Source organism: Tenrec ecaudatus, chromosome 3 (genome assembly GCF_050624435.1).
Source record: "Tenrec ecaudatus isolate mTenEca1 chromosome 3, mTenEca1.hap1, whole genome shotgun sequence".
Classification (NCBI taxonomy): Eukaryota; Metazoa; Chordata; class Mammalia; order Afrosoricida; family Tenrecidae; genus Tenrec; species Tenrec ecaudatus.
In genome coordinates this window covers 83,300,544-83,314,805 of record NC_134532.1, presented here as the reverse complement: position 1 = coordinate 83,314,805, position 14,262 = coordinate 83,300,544, and the positions used below count along the sequence as shown (strand labels likewise).

Here is a 14,262-nt window from a genome sequence, read left to right as displayed (position 1 = left end):
TTGCATGATCAAACATCGGAATCTGACGCAATGCGCATGTTTTTTTTAGTTGTTTCAGGTGTTATTACTGTACCTTCACCCCATTTATTAAATCAAATCATTTCAAGCTCCTTCAAGCTCATAAATTCACAATGAGGTACAGAAGCCCAACCAGAGGCAGGGGGCAAGTGTGTTCTGGGTAGAAAGGGATGGACAGCAGGACTCCTGCATGGTGTCGCCTATGCAGCACCCTGCTCCTTTGTACAACTGTGTTCTTTCCAAAAAACGTGAATGTGATCCCTGGGGCCTCTGGCTGTGGCTGCTTTAGTCTCCCCATGCTAATGGAGTGCTGTTCCTGGCCAGGAGGTCCATTTGTGCCTCCAGGCCCCTATGATCTCCCTCAGAAGGAATGCCATTCCAGCATAAGCCTGTCCTTCATCCTTCAGGGGATGGTGAGTCCCAGGTCCTGGCCCAGAAGCACATGTCCTGAGTGGCTTCCTCAGAGTGAACCATGCGCCCTTCATTTCCATCAAATTTCTAAAAGCTGCTCTATTTCTTCTAGGGCCCTTGTAAAATCATTTACTTTGTTGCTACCTATGCTTTGCTGTTCGAGGAATCCGGGAATCCGGTCCTTTCGTCTTCTTTTGTCTTCAGCCTGTCACTCTTCCATCTGCTTCTTGGCTGTTTCCGTAAAAAGGTTCCCAAAGGCATCACGGAGTCTGTGCGATCCGGACTGGATTCCTGCTGTGACCCCAGGGCTCAATCCCTGGGTGGATGCCTTTGCTCTCCAAAATGGCCAAACAATTGTCCTGAACTGTCTCCAGCAGCTCCACCTTCTAAGTGAGGTCTTTGAACTCTCCCCAATTTTCAGTCAATTTCAAGTGCAGCTGCTCGTTGACTGACTCAGAGCCGGTTCTTGCCCCTGAGCGCCTTTCCCGGGTTCTGCTTAATGGAGGGTTGGTAGCTCCTCCTGGTGTTCTTCCTAATGGCAGGGTCTGCAGCTCTCATCTGTCCACCCTCTCGTCTTGCTTTGAGGACTTCTGTCACCTCGGCCTCTGAATCGCCCGAATGAAGCCGTTTAGTGGAGTCTACCTCTTTGATCTTAACGGGTAATAGACTTTAAAAATAACTGGAGATTGTCTGTCTGCGGGCGAGCTGCCATTCAACACCGAGGGGCACTGCAGCACCTACACTACCTTCCCCACACAGGTCATGATGATTTTGATAAGCAAAAGCAGTTCGTGTTTTTTGGTCACTCGGTGTTGGTTGGCATTGTTAGGACCCGTTGTTTAAACTTTTTGCGACTGCGTTCAAAGCGTTCTGCTATAATTTTCTTAGTTTTTGTGGCTTTTTGTACTGTTTTTAGATTTAAAAAACATGGGACCTAAAAAAGAGTTTTTTTTTGAAAAGAATCATCATGGTAAAGAACTGGTTAAAATGTTTTAAATATTGGTGATAATTTACTAAACTCTTTTAGAAAACAGTTAAGGAAATGCCAACAGCAGACCACATTAGACAGGTTATTTTTTGTTTTTGTTTTTTAAAGAAAGCCAGCCAGGTCCTAGTGAGAAAAGATAAAGAAGGGGAAAAACTTCTGAAAGGCAGCTACCAGTTGATTTTTATGGAAGGGGATTTCCCTTCCAAACCATGACTCTCTCTGCATCCCTCCTCTCCACATCCGTGTCCACAGACCCAGATTTTCATCAGTCTCAAAGTAGGGTCTACAATGCAGCTGCTAGGAACTTTTTTAATGTTGTGGTTTTTGTTTAAATTATATTATTTAACTATGAACTTACTTATTTTGAAAATTCTGTGTGATGTTTTGTATAAAAAGTCATGGTTAGGGTAAAAACTTGGTGATTGAGAACACATTACTCCATTTCCAGTTATTTCTTATGGGGAAAAATTGACTCAGAACTTGAATGCATCGCATCTCCGTGCTCCTTCTAGAACAGATTAGTGTCAAGGTCTGGGGTTCTACTGTACTGCGACTTTGGTAACACATAACTTACTCCTTATGATAGTTAGGTTTAAGGGTAACTAGGCTAGGCCAGAATTCTCATTAGTTTAGTAGTTAATGTTTACCAATCTCCCATGATGTGTGTGTCTTACCAAATAATGTAATTAGCATCAGAAGGGATCTGCTATGAGCAACAAATCAGTTATAAGAATATTAGGGTCAAGTGCAGCCCCCCTATATCACAGCCCTACTGCTATTGAAAAGACGTTTCCTAAGTGGGGTGGCCTACTTCCTTTATAAATGAACAATGGGAAAATGTGCTTGCCTGTTCCTGGATTTGTATGAGGCTCATCCACCTCTAGATCTTCTGGAATTTTCCAATGGCCTGCCATATTGCTAGCCAATCCTGGGAACTATCCTATTTGCAATCTTATCTACCATTTGTCCTGATAACTTTGGGTTCATTTATCTCTCCAGTCACAATGCAAAGGTGCTGATCTGGAATGTACCTGTCTCTGCTGCCCCAGCCAATGATCATCCAGCTGATTTGGGTGTATTAACTTCCAAATTTACAAAAGGCAGCAAGGCCTCAGGTTAACATCTGAACCACGGACGTGGACTGAACCTGGCCACTTCGACAACTGTGTTAATCACTGTCTTGATATAAATTGAGAATATTAATCTGGTGCCTGTGTGATCACGGTATATCAAAGGGATCAGGTATCAGGCATCATCAGAACAAAAAATCTTATCATAGTGAATGAGGGGGTGAGGGTTCAGAGTGGAGACTCAAAGCCCATTTGTAGGCCACTGGACATCCCCTTACAGAAGGGTCTGGGGGAGGAGATGGGGAGATGAGCTAGTCAGGGTGCGATGTAGCAATGATGAAAAATACAACTTTCCACTAGTGCCTAAAGGCTTCCTCCCCACCGCACCCCCCTATCATCATGATCCACATTCTCCCTTGCAAGTCTGGTTAAGTCAGAGGATGTATACTGGTCAGATAGGAACTGGAAACACAGGGAATCCAGTGTGGATGACCGCTTCAGGACCAGTGGGGTGAGTGGCGATACTGGGAGAGTAGAAGGAGGGTGGGTTGGAAAGAGGAAACAGATTACAAGGATCTACATGTGACTTCCTCCCTGGGGGATGGACAACAGAAAAGTGGGTGAAGGGACATGTTGGACAAGGCAAGATAATGATTTCTAAATTATCAAGGGGTCATGAGGGAAGGGGGAACAGGGAGGGAGGGATGAAAATGAGGACCTGATGCCAGGAGCTTAAGTGGTGAGCAAATATTTTGTGATTGATGAGGGAAATTAATGTTCAAAAGTACTTTACACAATTGATGTACGTATGGATGTGGTAAGAGTTGTATGAGCCCCTAATAAAACAATGTAATAAATAAACTTTAGGAAAAAAAGAATATTAATCTATTGCCAACTGTGTTACACTTCAGATAGATACTGAATTTTTTTCTTTAAAAATATAATGCCATTACTGTTCAATTTGCCATTCCTGCCACGGTAGCTCATAAAATTGTACAATTCAAAATTGCCAGTATCAGTCCATGTGCATTTGCATTTCCTAGTGTCTAGGACAGGAGCCCTAGGCTGTAATGGTTATGCCCTGGGCTGCCATCCCCATGGTAGGTAGTTTGAAACAACCAGCAGCTTCACAGGAAAAAAAACAGTTTTTCTATACTCATGAACAGTTACAGTCTCAAAAACCCACAGGGGGTTGCTATGACTCAGCATTGACTTGATGAATGTGTTTGGTTTGGTTTTTAATGCCTAGGATATTGATCTTTATCCATTCTATTTTGTTTTGCAGACTTTCACTTTTACTGTATTTATGCTTGCATACAATGTTCTAATTATAAGTAAGTGTTTTCACATCTTTCTTCTCTTTTAAAAAGTTGTTCCCTTATGATGAAACTAAAGTCTTTAGAAACTTTATGTCAGCCATGTCCTTGGTCAACCTAATTTGAGGAGACAGTTCTTCTTTTGCATTTTGGGTGTCTTACCACCTAATAGGCTACTGTTCTGGTACTGTATCAGACTAGGTTCTACTGTTGTCCCTAAGATTTTCACTAGAAACATTTCCAAATCCTTCTTTATGGTGTGTCTTAGTCTAAACGTTCTACAGAACCCAGTATAATATTTCTGGCTCTTATGCTATTGGAAATATAGATGTTATAGTTTCTAGTATCACAGCAACATGCAAGCCACCACAGTACTGCAAAAGAACAAAGACCATCAAGAATACATGAACTACAACACTGCAACCTTGTATTTACATTGTGAATAATATATTTTAGTTCACATTTGGTATTCAGGAATTTTTAGGGAGGTTATATATTCTTATGCAGATTTTATTAAAAATGTCTTGCCTAACATTCTGTAAAGATTTAGAAAAACTGATCTTCTAAAAATAATTTAAATATAAGACTATGGAATAATTATCCACAGATGCTTAAAACATCAAATTAGAGTGGAGGGAATCACCTTATCTTGTTCCATGAAAGAAATCTAGAGGCAAATAATGTGGGTAGTGATTGTTTTATTAGTTTTTCTTTTGAAGAAAATATTCTGAGTGTGTTAACCAGATTAAGTCTACAAAAGCAATCTCTCTCTCACCCCCCCCCCCCCACACATCCAAATGTCCAAAACCTGGGGGTGGGGGAGAAATCAATTATTGCTTGATATCTTAATGTTTAGATAATTTAAAATTATAGTACCTTGAAGTTTCTTGACACTTATTTTCAAAGATTCAAGAATCATACAAAATTAACAGACTCAACAGAAACTAATACTGCATAAAACAAAGAGCTAAACTTCATAGACTTAAGAAAGTAAAATCAAAGATATTTCACCTCGAGCTGATTTGTCTATAAAACAACTTAAAATAAAAATGTAAATGCCTTATTCTATTCTTCATTGACTTAATATATCAGATAGGGGGAAATAATAAAGAAACTGACTTTTCAAAAATATTTCCTCATTTTCAATAATATTCTTGAACTTGAGTTTTGGATTTTTGTTTCTTATTTAATCTCCTCTTAAAAAGCCTCAGGAAAGGAGCCCTGGTGTTGTGGGGATGATGCATGGTAGGTGGATCAAAATCACCAGCCGCTCAGCAGGGAGGCTGGGCTTACTACTCCCCTCAGCAGTTAGTCTCAGAAACTCACAGGGAGTCCCTCAGAGTCAGCAATGATGGGACGACATTGAGTGTTTCAGCAGGGCTTGAAAAAAAGCCTGGTGGCATTATGCTTAAGCATTGGGCTGCTAACTGCAAGGTCAGCAATTACAAACCATCAGCTGCTCTGAGGGAGAAAGGCAAGGCTTTCTACTCCCATAAAGAGTTACAGCTTCGGAAATTCACAGGTGCAGTTCTATGCTGCCTCATACTGTAGCATAGCATTGATTCAAAGGAAGTGCATTTGGAGTTTTACGATTTGGAAATGAATCCAATATGAATGTGAAATGTATGTTTTATGCTTGGAAGTGGACAATACAATATTCCATTTAAGACTCAACTTCCTTTCTTCTTAGACCTGATGATATAGCAAGTGACAAATCAGAAAAAGATCTGACCTTTTCAGGCCTTACATATTGTTAGCTTTTGATGCCTTATCTTGTCCAAATCACTTTCTTCTGTATAATCTTATCACTTTTTCTCTCACTACTAGCTTTTTAATTTCTCTTGTTTCTATGTCTTGCTTATTGTCTCCAGGTAGTTTAGATTTGAGAACTGAGTTGAACCTGAACTGTTATGAACTTTTAAGTCACCTCATACTCATGTGATATATAATTGATTGATTGATGAATTAATTAACTAAAATCTTTGTTTTGTAATCAATAATCTCAGTGAAAATATGTTCAACTATGCTCCTTGATAAGCTTCTACATGATAGGAAGAGGAACAGACATCAATCTAATTTACCAAGATGATATTCTTGATGTCTGATCCATTTTTAAGGTATGAAAAAAGAGGATAAGTCAAAACCAAAATAATAGAAATATTTGTGAAACAAAATTATCCAAATGTGAGATTATTATATCTTCAGATAGTTTTCATCTCTCTCTACAAACTTTAATCTCTCTACTCCTTCCATGAAGAGTACTACTCACTTCAATGTACCTCACAGTAAGATAGCAGACGTGGCTCGGTCAAGGTACGCAAATTGTGTTCTTTTAAATAATGTTTTGAGATTTAATAATAAAAAGAAGCCTGAATAGAAAACATCAAGGCTGAAGGGTTGATAGATGCAGTTCCCAATGGCATTCTCTTGGAGTGTCCAGTCCTTGGGACCCTCAAAGGATAAGCTGGTGTATTCTTGGGGTTTACACATCCTTGGCAGAACATTTTGACTTTTTATCACAATGTAGTTTTCAGTTTTTAACCTCCCTTAATTGTTCTTTATTCTTTGATAAAATCTATCAAGCTTATCTCTTTGGAATTCCAAAGCCCAGTGGCTATTACCTTCTGAGAAGACCTCTTTACTCCAAATTTAAGGCATCCTATTGAGATTAAGACTACTGTTTTAATAAGAGAACTTGTCTTTAGTCATCCACTAATCACAGAGAATTCAGTCATCCACTAATCACTGTTTACACATGTTTTGTGTGGAGTAAGTCTGTGTGGGCATGAACTGAAACCATGGTAGCAATATATTGGTACTTATCCTTGTATATATTCACTGAATTCTGGGACTCTACAAACAAAGAGAGCAACCAGACCTATTCCATACGATTTCCAATTAAGATTTAAGGTCATCAATCTGCAAGCAAGGAAATGCAAGGCAACTTGCATGTGTCTACTGGCCTGAAAATAATATTAAAGTAGATAAAATCAGACATATTAATAAGTATCAGCTGTTACCTGTTACATATGTATGTATATGATTTTTCAAAAATATGTATTTCCAAAAATTTGTGGTAAAATTCTATAATTTTTAATTCCATTATTTTACTACAGCAGCTTCAGCTTTATGTGATGGTAGGCTTGGTTCAGTTGGTTATACATACATATTTAATGATTGTTCTGATTAAGATTTTAAATGCAAAAAATAATTATACATTTGAAAAAGAAACAACTGTTTTATTTTGGTTTTATGTTAAGTATAGCATTCAAAATAACCCCCACCACCTTAAAAAATTCTAATACATTTTACAACTATAACTGCAGTTTGATAACTATGTATATTTAGGAGAAGCTATTTCATCTCTCTATGCTTTATTTTTTGCTCATTAACAAATAAATGCTAACAAATTACTTGCACAAAACTAGTGTGCAAATATCAATTACTTGACATCTATATAGCCTTCCAAGAATTCCAAATGATAAGCAAACATACCATTTATTTCTCCTACTTTTGTTTCCTATGGAACTTTCCAAATGTTTATTTGAAAGAATAGTTTCCTATTCAAAACTTTTAAAAATCAATTACAGAGCTGGGATTTCAATTTCAAAGTCAACCCTGCAATTGTAAAGAAGTTGCATTTGGAAATGAGCTTGACATTTATACCTCATACTATTGGTTCCAATGCTGCTTACCACAAGGATGTAATCCTCGCAGAAATACTATTTGATCTTAGGGAGGAAAAAAAAAAGATAATGGATTGCCCCTCCGCAAGAAACCATAAAGCAGAGTTCTGGGTTGCTGCCATTCAAATGAATAGAAACCGGCAGCAATTCTAACACCTATCCAGTTTCAATTTTGTAACATCTGCAGGCATCACTGTGGAAATGGTAAACATTTTAATGGCCAGGCCCTGTCCACTTATGCATTACTATTTTCAGTATTATCCCCTATTTCTATCTGGAAAGAGAAACTAAAAGGTGACAGATTGCTGTGAATGAAATGAATGAAGATGCAATTTGCATTTATTTCAGTGGCAGCAAACTCCCTACTTTCCCATTCTTTTGTTGTCCTTCAGAGATCTCTCCTATTGCTTTGGAAAATTCAAGAGCAAGACTCTACGTTTTTATAATTCAGCTAGAACTCCAAGCATCAACATATGCATTGATTTAATATCATCAAACAGCTGAATAATTACAGTCCATCTCTCCTTTTAAATAGGAGGACAAATGCATTTTGATTGGATTAAATTCAATGATGCCCATTCTCTGAAAATTGATTTTTAATATAAAAACTTGGAAGTGTTTAGTGCCCACTTACTAAAATCCAGAAATTTAATAGCCCATTATTTACTTTTTAGAAATTTAAAAGTTGGCTAACCAAAATCTTTGCGTTTTGTGTGGATATCCTGAAGTAAGGAGACAAGGTAGTCATTTTGAAAACACTGCAAGAAATGGTATATTTGGAAGAGAAATCAACATGTACACTAAATGCATGGATTATATCGATATGATCATGCAGAATATAAATGTCTATCTCTTTTCCAAAGGAGGATTTTTTATTGTTTTAAAAGTGCCTTCACATGTACGCAAATGATATTTACCTGTACAGTGCTAAGGACTATATGAAGTGTGTCTTTTCCTTTTGTTAACTAGTTAAAGATGTGGTCTTATTGGAAATTGAAATTAGAACTCCTTACTGTAGTAGGAAGCATCATCTTGCTCCTGAGGAGGGGCTGGTGGTTTTAACCACAGACCTTTCACTTAGCAGTCCAATGCAGAACCACTGAGATGCCATCAATCCGGTTCCGATTCACAGCTACCCAATGTGCAGAAAAGCAGAAAACTGCCCAATTCTGCAACATCCTCCAAATTGTATATTTGAGCCCATTCTCGCAGTCCCTATGTCAATCCATCCGGTCCAGTGTCTGATGGCATAGTGGTTACACACTGGTCTTCCAAACACAAAGTCAGCAGTTTGAAACCACCACCCTCTCCAGGAGAGAGAGGTGAGGCTTTCTACTCTTGTACTCTTCTACTCTTGTACTCTTACAGTCTCGGGAACTCACGGGGCTGTTCTAGCTTGTCACTATGAATCAGAATTGACGCGATGCCATAAAGTTTCTCCTTTATCAAGAATGAGCCTGTTTTTGGTATGTGCTTGGAGTCAGTTCCTACCTAAGCGGCCCCGATGCACAACCGAAGGAAACCCTGCCAGTTCTGTAACACCCAACTGCTCCTATGCAGAGTCGATTACTGCAGCCCTGCTGGCTCTGGGCCTTCCTCTCCTGTGCTGCCCTTTTACTTCAGCTAGCATGGTTTTCTTCTCCACGGACTGGTCTCTCCTGACAACATGTGTGAAGCATGGAATCCAAAATCTCATCATTCTTGCCTTTAAGAAACACTCTGGACATACTTCTAAGACAGACTCATTTGCAATTTTAGCCATCCATGGTATTTTCAATATTTTTCCCCAGCACCACAATTCAAACCCATCAATTCTTTCAGTTATTGCAACTATTAAGAAAAATAGAGAGTCTTAATTTGGAGTTTATTTATAACCAAAATAAAAGCATATATTAGACTTTTTATAATATGTTCTCTTTAATCTGTCTCTTGTTTTCTTTTTTTTTCCTTTAGTGAATTAGTGAGAGAGTGAGTGAATTAGTAGAGAGTGAGTGAGTGAGTGAGACTGTGAGTGAGAGAGTGAGAGAGGGAGTGAGTGAGTGAGAGAGTGAGTGAGTGAGAGAGTGAGTGAGTGAGAGAATGAGTAAGTGAGTGAGTGAGAGAGTGAGTGAGTGAGTGAGTGAGCGAGTGACATAGAGTGAGTGAGTGACAGAGTGAGTGAGAGTGAATGAGAGTGAGTGAGAGAGAGTGAGTGAGAGTGAGGGAGTGAGTGAGAGAGTAAGTGAGTGAGAGAGAGAGTGAGTGAGTGAGAGAGTGAGAGAGTGAGAGAGTGTATGAGAATGAGAGAGAATGAGTGAGAGAGTGAGTGAGTGAGAGAATGAGTGAGTGAGAGTGAGTCAGTGAGTGAGAGAGTGAGAGAGTCCTGTCTCTTGTTTTCTATGGAATATATGTATTTACTGTCAGTTATAAATTTATTGAAAGGAACTAATTGCAATTGACACACTGAATGACTTGGCAAGATCTATATTTTTGTCTAAAGAACTATTTGAGAAGAAAGTTGGCGCTGTTTGCTTCTGTAAAGATGTATGATTTCAGAAAGACTTTATAGGGTTACCTTGAGTCAAAATCCATGTGACAGCAGTGAGGTAAAAAGATATAGATAACAAATATTTTAGTGAACTTTCATGATTAAATGTCTAACTATAGCTTAATGTTCTTATTTATCTTGTGGTGTATTTATGAATTCCAAATATTGGTCAATAAAATATAAAAGCGAACCATTTAATATAGAGGTAGAAATTGTTTTTCTGATATATTACTATTTGGGGTCTCCTTTTGAAAATTTTAATTATATAAAATTCAATATTATCAAGAATTTTAATTTAAGTCATTTAGTACAGTTCACGAAATGGAAATTTTTCCTTTACCTATGACAAACTTATGCAGAATTCTGCTTCTAACCTTGAAAATTATGCTGAAGAAAAAAATAATTTAATAAGCTTTTACATTAAATTTACTTAAAATGTCTATGAGCATTTGTGTTGACTAGGAGTTGTTGAAATACTATACATAGGAAAGGAAACATTTCTACTTTGCTCCAAAAAAAACTCTTGTTAAATCTCAAACTGTCGACTTGAGATAAATATCAACATTGTTTTTTTTAATGCAACTCCATGAATTAACAACCAAACCAAATCTGAAAAAGAAAGCAGCATGCCTTTGTGTGGCAGCTTTCAGTCAATTGAGCATTTAGGTTGATTGCTAGAATTGGAATCATGTCTTTTATTCAGGATGTATGTGTGTGAAGTATGAAATAAGACCAAGATATTCTGTCCCAAATAAGTATATTTGATCAAGACTAAAATTAGAATACCCCTCACATCATATTTGATGCTATATTGTATGTAAAACTGCCTATGCATCATTCAGTCTCCTGGACCAAAGTTGTTCCATCTCTCTCTCTCTCTCTAGCCCTTCTCAAAATATTTCTGAACTCGAATGATCTTACGGTATGGACTTGGTTACTTACTTAGAGTTTTATGGTCCATAGTCTCCCAACTGCACCTGGTTATGTATTTCCTTAAGAATGATTGCAAATACAACTGTTGAGTCCTGGAGTGGACTCAACCCCATAACATTGTTTTTGTTTGTTTATTTGTTTTTAATCATTTAATTCATGCTTTCATTTAGAATATGTCAAATTCAGTACCTTAATAACTTCCCTTTCATTTTATAGAATTAAAAATACCTCACTCATCCAAAGTTGTGTTTACGCTATTTTCCAGCATTATTTAGCCTACACAAATAAAATTGCACTTAAAAACATTGTGCCTTAAAACAAAATCAAGAACACTGCCATCATGTGGATTCTCACCCTTAGTATCCCTATATAACAGGGTATATCCACCCCTGTGGGTTTCCAAGATCGTAACTTTACGGGATTAGAAAGCCTCATCTTTCTCCCACAGAGGGGCTGATGGTTTCAAACTGCTGACTCTGTGGTACCTAGTATCTTACTAATCATGTTTCTTTTTTTTTTCTCAAATCATTTTATTAGGACATAATCCAGACACCAAACCATTCAACAGTTCAGTCATCTCAAGCAATATTACAAAATCAAGCAAAACAGTTTCAAACATTTCCTTCCTTTTAGTACTACTTGATATGAGCTCTCTATTATCCTCAACCTTTGCACCCCCACAACGCTCCTGCCCCCCCTCCCCCCAACAGCACACACCCACCTCCTTTCCTGCTGTACCTCTCTGGAATCCTTGATCTAGTAATGGTGAGCCTCCCATGATTTCCTTCTGACCACAATTGAGGAAAGGAAATAACCTGTTGGTCAGACAGAGCGCATTATAGAGATGATTATAGTTGATTAAAATGAAAAGTCTGATTAGAATGGTCAAAACCTTTTCATTGAATGCCTCTTTGAGCTTTATCTGATTTTAATCATGCAGTTTTGACCGAATTTCCTTTTTGTCTTTGATGACTCAGGCCTTGTGCTATAGCTACTTGGACTTTAGATTCTGACTTTTCAAGGTGAAATTGGAGTCCATTTGATTTCTGTGTATTCCATCTGGAGAAGTTCCTGCGTGTAGGCACTTTTTGTGTTGATAAAAAGGTATTTTCTATGAACAAGTATTGAAATTCATGCAATGTCCATCTTTATTTCTATCACCAAGCCCATGTTTTCCAATTAGTTCCTTCCTTTTTGTTTACACCTTTTATATTTCAATCCTCAATAACTATCAATTAATCTTGATTGCATGTTTGATCAATTTCCTATTGAAGTCATTGATAGAAATCTTCAATTTCTTTGCCACTACTTCTAGTAGCTGATGCATAAATCTGGACAATAGTTTTTATTGATTGGAATTCCCTAAAGGAGGATAGATATTATCAGTTCATAGGCAGCATTATACTTCTAGATTGATTTTGCAGTGTCCTTTTTAAGAAGGGATACAATGCCATTCCTCTAGGTTGTTTTCATAAATCATTTGTGTTGGTGATACAAATTTGCCAAGGCCAGTCCATTTCTGCTCACTTTTTCTTAGGATATCATGGGATGTGGGTAGGGTGAAGCCTGTGGGAGTTTAGTCTTCTGGAACATCATTTGCTGATATGACACAACTCAAGGTAAGGAGAAATAGCTCCAATGATCTGCTAATTATTAGACTGTCTAAAAAATAAATCTAGGGAAATTAAAAGACATTCCTTGCAAACCTGGTTAGACCAGGGGATGCACAGTGGTACACATGGGTACTGGAAACACAGGGAATCCAGGACAGATGAACCCTTTAGGACCAGCGGTGAGAGTAGTGATACTGAGAGGGAAAGGGGTGGGGGGTAGAAAGGGAGAACTGATCACAAGGATCTCTATATAACGTCCTCTCTGGAGGATGGGCAACAGAAAAGTTGGTGAAGGGAGATGCTGGGCATTGTAAAATAAGATAAAATAATAACTGAAAAATTATTAAGGGTTCATGAGGGAAGGTGGAGCGGGGAGGGAGGGAGGGAGAGGGGGAAAATGAAAATGAGGAGCTGATTCCAGGAATCCAAGCAGAAAGCGAATTTTGAGAATGATGAGGGCAATGAATGTATAAGTGTGCTTGACACAATTTATGTATGTATGGATTGTGATAAGAGTTATATGAACCCCAAAAAATGATTTAAGAAAAAGACTTCAAAATGAAATACAATGAATGATGACTGACATTCTAGGACATTGCAAACTCAATCTAGAAGTACAGTGTTGTCTTTGGGTTATGCCCCCACAGAAGAGTAAGGTCCTGCAGGCTTTACTCCTACAGGCTTTACTCCATCCATGTCATTATGATTGACTCTACTTTGAGAAGGCAGCTCCTCCTCAGTCGTATTTTGAATGCCTTCTGGCCTGAGGGACCCATCTTCTGGCACTAGCTCTGCCAATATTCTGCTCCTATTTAAGATGTTTTCAGTATCTGACAATGTTTCAATACTATCCGTTTCTCAGAAATGGACAGCCTCTTTCTTCTCCGTAGTCTGCTCTTAGTTTGGAAGCTTCGCTGAAACCTGATCACTTTGGGCAACCCCGCTGGCATTTGAAATACCAGTGACATAGCTTCTGGCATCACAGTAACACACAAAACCCCACAGTAGGACAAACTGACAGACAAGCGGTAACATGAGTACCTAAAGGCTGATTAATATATTCACTATATTAATATATTCAGCAATTATTCAAAAAGGATGAATTACATTGTGTGTAAATAACTAAAGAACATGACATACCTTGTCAGTTTAGTCACTGAGCCACCTGAGATTTCAGATTGCGGAGGGGAGGTGACATCTCTAAATGTATCTGTGGAGTACTGTGTGCAGAAGGAAGGTCAGTTTGCTAATATGAAATTATAAAACCCAAGTGATGCTTGATTTACAATGAATTTTAGCACCATATTATATTGAAATAGGAAATAATTTTGATTTATTTTTCAGTCAAAAGCTGGAACCCTTCCTAACACCTAGGAGAGGTAGAGTACCTGTTACTGCATTTGCACTATTGTCGTATAAAGCAAGTCTTTACTTTCTATAGATACTCCTTATTTTTCAAGAAGGGAATTCTTTACACTTAGTTGAATTTGACTAATTTAATATTCTTGTGTTTTTTTTTTATCATTTGGTCCTAATTCTAACTCTCCTGTGACTAGATCTAAGGGATTTCAACACCAAAGCAAGTGACGGAATAAATTATTTAACTACACCCCCCAAATGTTTAGTGGGGATAAAGGAGTGGAGGAATCAATTAATTTTGCTAGATGGTCCAATTTGCAACTAAATTTATTTGCAACTAA

General features: G+C 37.9%; 1 pseudogene; it reads right to left on the bottom strand.

The window, feature by feature from the left end:
* Positions 1 to 508: 508 nt before the first annotated feature.
* The window catches only part of LOC142442299 (small kinetochore-associated protein pseudogene), a 29,712-nt pseudogene continuing 15,958 nt past the window's right edge, over positions 509 to 14,262 (bottom strand).